The sequence below is a fragment of the Solanum tuberosum genome, unplaced genomic scaffold, assembly GCF_000226075.1.
Source record: "Solanum tuberosum cultivar DM 1-3 516 R44 unplaced genomic scaffold, SolTub_3.0 scf00254, whole genome shotgun sequence".
Lineage (NCBI taxonomy): Eukaryota > Viridiplantae > Streptophyta > Magnoliopsida > Solanales > Solanaceae > Solanum > Solanum tuberosum.
In genome coordinates, this window is record NW_006239174.1 from 903,105 (window position 1) to 908,469 (window position 5,365).

General features: G+C 34.2%; 1 long non-coding RNA gene across 2 annotated transcripts; it reads left to right on the top strand.

The window, feature by feature from the left end:
• The first annotated feature begins 654 nt into the window (after window positions 1-654).
• Window positions 655-4,196, top strand: LOC107062640 (uncharacterized). Of its 2 annotated transcripts, none has more exons than XR_001474769.1 (5): window positions 655-917; window positions 1,887-2,153; window positions 2,456-2,618; window positions 2,718-3,108; window positions 4,112-4,196. It is a non-coding gene; the product is annotated as an uncharacterized lncRNA (long non-coding RNA). The 2 variants fall into 2 exon arrangements; XR_001474770.1 differs by having other exon boundaries at window positions 1,908-2,153.
• Window positions 4,197-5,365: the final 1,169 nt, after the last annotated feature.

Sequence of the window (5,365 nt, forward strand, 5' to 3'; positions counted from 1 at the left end):
AATTACTTTGAAGAAATAGGGACTCACCTCTCTATGTCTATTATAAGGCTAATGGGTATTCACCTCTTGCCTTACTTGTATAGTCCTAGGTATTCACCTCTATGACCATTTTACGAAATCATAGGTATTCGCCTCCATGCCCCACCATTATATGATATAGGTATTCACCTCCACAACATTTACTACACCATTTTAGGCCTAAGACAACACTAAATCTGGACAACACTTGTAAAGTGTTGCCTAAAACATTTTTGGGTACACTTTTGAAGCGTAGCCTTAGTTGTTAGCTTTTGGCCACAACAATATTGGCAACACTTGCAAAGTGTGCTCTTTAGTGGTATAGACTACACTTTTTAAGCGTTGTGATATCATGATATAATTAGCAACATTTATTTACACATATGACTACACTATTAAAGTGTTCTATTTTTATAAATATAAAAACAACATTTAACAAGTGTTGCCTTGTAGTTTTCCTAAAATTTTCTCAAAAATATTATATTCCCTCCAACATATTTAACTCTCCCTCCAATTTCTAATTTTCCAAAAAAAAGAACTTCTTTAAAAATCAACACACAATTTAACTTTAAAAATAAAAATGAAAAGAAAAATAAAAAAACTTTCAGTACAAATAAATCTAATCCACAAGCCTCATTGTTACTTTGCCCAAATCGCTACTCTTTGAAATAAAACCCTAAATCCTACTGCCTCCTCTTCTCATTTCCACCGAAAAATTCACCATTGTCACTCCTTCGTCTGAGATAGGTGGTGATTTTTATAATCCTTCTTTGCGTTCATTCGAATAACTGGAGAAAAAGTTCGAAGAGAACTGACATCGTTTGTCGGAATCCAAATCTATACGAGAGCAGATAAAAGATCTGGCAACAGAGATAAATTTAGTCACTTTTATCATACAGGTCAGTTGTCTTCTTGTTCATCAGTATCGCCATGTTGCTGGTATTCAAAAAATATAATTTTTATGAGTATCTCTTCATTTTTTACATTTTTGAACGTTTGATGCTATTTTAGCTCTAAGTAATCTTTATATTTTAAGAATTTCAATTTTGGTATGTTACGCATGGTATAAACTCGGTGTGCATTTAAATTGGTCAGGTGTTCTTGAGTTGTGCTTTAGATTGAGTTTTGAAATGTTTGTGCTTCATTTTGTTGGCTTCTAAATTATTTGTGCTTAGTATGAGTAAGAATGTATTAGGAGTTTATCTGAAACTGTGTAAATGTATTAGGAATTTTCTATTTTCACATTGATTAAGTCATGTTGTTTGTGAGTTGAGGGTGTGAGGCACCTCTCATTTGAATGATTTTATCAACTGCCCAGTGAATAACACAATTGACTGCTCAAGAGTTCAAAGCATCTGTGTGCCTCTTCAGTATATTAGCAAGATGAGGCATAGCTCCAGCATCAACAATAAGTTTTTGTCAAATATAAATGAAGGAAGAATTACGCTGAAGTAACTAATTAAAGGAATAGATGAAATTGTTCTAGATTATTTTTTATGTGATTTGTATCTACAATATACTTTGTCCTAGATACAACGTTGCAAAAATGTAGTTTGTTACTGATCATGTAATTGTTTTGTTTCTTTTCTCCCAGATTTAGCATTTTAATTTACCGAAAGAGTCTAATCTGGAGTACATATAGAAATAGATTTACAGTTTCGGTAAATAAATTTCATTGTAGTTAGTTGTTGTGAGATCTTATTAGCATACATATGAAAGACAACCACTAAGAGTTATGTTTCCCATAAATACCAATTACTTTTTGTTGCCCAAGATCCTATTGTTCGGTGTAAGAGTAGTTACTTGTCTAGTGTTGCAACAACCTATAGTTTACATAGCAGAAAGTGCTATAATCTCTGGAATAACAGGTACCTCATTTGATGGAGCAGAGAACACCGCAGCTATTGCATCTGGGATAAGCTTAATCAATGTTGCAGCTGGTTCATCGATTCTCCTTCGAGTAGGGAAAGACTCACCTCCTCCGATACAAATAGAGCAGTACTCATGATACAAATGGTTCTTTGCACGGATACTATGTTATTTATGGCGCAAAGAGAGCAGCTGAAGCTATATGTCCTGCCGTAGTCTCTTGCGCTGATATTTTTGTGTTTGCTGCAAGAGATGCAATTTTATTAGTAAGTACATATCCCCTGCTAAGAAATTATTGTACTACAAGTGTAGATATATATAAATGTTAACAAAGTCCAAAATCAATTGAAGATGTTAGTACTAAAGTGTAGACTATAACAATATTGTAACAGATCATCTCACAAGTGATATTTGTCTGTTATAGGCCTAGTCCAACATGTCTTTAAAATGTGTCTTTAGGATGTATTTCTTTATATACTCAACATCTCTCTAGTGTTCTATGATGTGGATTTGCCGAGAGTGTCACAAATACTATATTCTAAAATCTTATTCCTAGTTGTTTTTTCAGTTAGGCGGACCTTACTGGAACGTGCCTAAAGGAAGAAAAGACGGATGAATATCAAGAGCTAGTGAAACAACACTGCTTCCAAAGCCTACATTCAACATTTCTCAACTCCAACAAAGCTTCAATCAAAGAGGTCTCTCACTAGACGACTTAGTGGCTCTCTTAGGTCAGCATAACAAATGCTCCAAAAAATTTCACGAGTTAATTCCTTAAATGGTCAGTCAACTTACATCTGATACGACTATACATTTTCTTTGTCTTGCAGGTGCACACACTCTAGGATTTACCTATTTCTTATCATTTATGAACTGTATATACAACTTCAACGCCACACATGACATCCATCCTACACTACGCCCATCATTTGCAGCAAGCTTGAAGGGCATATGTCCACTCAAAAACAGGGCAAAAAACACAGGAAAAACAATGATCCTTCACCAACAACATTTGATAATACTCATTACAGGCTAATTCACAAAAAGAAAATGGATCATTCATTGCTGACTACACAAAAAATGAAAAGTCAGGCGGACCTTACTGGAACGTGCCTAAAGGAAGAAAAGACGGACGAACATCAAGGGATGATTAGTGGTGTGTTTTATTCAGACATGTTATTATCATATTGCAGAGAGTGTGACTCCACTGTCTTGTTTCAGGTATGTCTTATCCTCCTCCTCGTCCTCCTTCATCTTTTTCTTCTATTGCGAGTGCGGGTGTAAGGAGATGTCAGTTTTTTTTTCAATTCTTGTTACAGTCACTCTGGACAGTTTTCTAAGAGGGGATGACATTTATTTTTCAGTTCTTGGTCGTCGTCGCTGAATTCTTTTAATTTTTCCCAGTTCTTGGTTGCAGTAGTAAGATAATTTAGTTATTGGACTAATTATATCACTTTAGTTGAACTATTTTTGTGGTGTTGGTTCTGTACATAGGTTGGGTCTTACAAGAGGGTACCAGTGTAATCAAAGCAAAAAGTTAATTGCTTTGGCTTATATTTGGGCTATATATATGTGTAGAAGTTAATTATGGACTATATGGTAAAGAAAAAGAGGCATTGTTATCATAAATAGGGGCATATTATGTTCACCAAATTCTGTTGAGGCTTCCAATTAAGTCTCTCCATTGTTTCAAGTTAAGAGTCATTCAAAATGATGAAAATATCTTGATATTTTGTGGAATCTGCTATTTTCTGAGACCTCGTATTTCTATTGAATGTTTAATATAGAGTGCTTCATGTATCATATATATTCTCTGTTAGATGTATTTCGTTCTTGTTGTGCCTTCATTATTCCAGGTTAATGGAACAAAGAAAGAATGAATGTTGCCAAGTTTAAATAATGTCGAACTTTTTTATTAGATAAGTTGGTTTGGTTTGGTCAGGTTAAGCTAGCTAGTTTGAGATTAGAGCAACATATTTCTTTTATTGAAACACAATTTTAGTTTTTGGTAGTGTTACTTACAATCTTAGCTTTGGGAAGTCTTAATTTTTGTACTTGGTTTGTACTATGCTCCATTTCATATGGTATGTGAGAATTGACTCGTAAGAAGTGATTTTTATAATGAGGAATCAGAAGATGAAAATAATGAACATAGTTTCTTTCTAATGTTTGATTTGTTGAACATGGTTTGTTTCTGATTTTGAATTTTATTTTGAATGTGTAGGAAAGTGTTGGCAATCAAATTTGAATGAAGGTCGGAAATCAATTCAATGAATTGAGGCAGATGATGAAGAGTTTTTGAACTATTGTAGAAGTTTTATTATATTATATTTGGTTTTGTGAAATTTATTGCTAGTACATAGAGTATTCCTTTATAAGTTTTTGTAGTACAAGACATTGTTTTTTGATGTTTATTGCAAATCTATACATTTGAATTATTTATTAGCTAATTTAATGCTTATTTATAATAAAACAATATTGTAGCTTTTAAAGTAAAAATTGTGGCATCTAAATATGTTTATAGCCAAAATGATATTACCACACTTAAAAGTGTAGCCATAGGACTGTAAATTGTGGTATGCACATGGGCAAGGACTACACTTAAAAGTGTTGTCATACATTATATAGAAAAGGCAACACTTTAAAATTGTTGTCATACATTAGATAGAAAAGGCAACACTTACAAATCGTGGGCAATAGGGAAGCTAAGGCCACGCTTAAAAGTGTAGTTGTATGAGATAAAAATGTTGCTATTTAAGGTACATAAAAGCGTTGCCATTTTGCCTTTTAGGCTACGCTTTTAAGTGTAGCTGATAAGGCAACACTTGAAAAGTGTTGCCTAAACTCTAAGGTAACGTTGCTTTTGGGCACCCCTGGAAAAGTGTTGCTTAAAGTCCAAAAGTGTAGCCTTTTATCAAAGGCCACACTTTTTGCTAGTTTAGGCTACACTTTACTGGGGTGGCCGTAGGCATAAAATGGTGTAGTGATTTTACAAGGATCATAGGTATTCGCCTCCATTTCCAACTTGATATGATATAGGTGTTAGCCTCCACATCATTTTATAAGGATCGTAGGTATTCGCCTGCATGATCAACTATAAAGGCTAATGGATAATCACCTCTTGCCTTGCGTTATGAGTTGTAGATTAAGGGTAGTCACCTCACACTCCTAATCACATGACATGGGTAATCACCTCATGTTTATCATCTCTAGTTTACTAATTTAGGAATATGGGAACTCACCACACATCCTTCTCATATGAAGGTCTTGGGGAATCACCTCAAGCCTCATGTCATTTTATAGTCAGTTTAGTTACTCATGAAAGGGTTCCCTTGGCTTACCGATTCAAGGTACATCATTAACTTAACTCGTTATACCATGCACGAGCAACCATCACCATCCATGATCTATTTATGATTGCTCTTTAGCCTTTAATTCAATTAGGTGAGAAAGCCTTTTAACCTAGCATCATTCTATG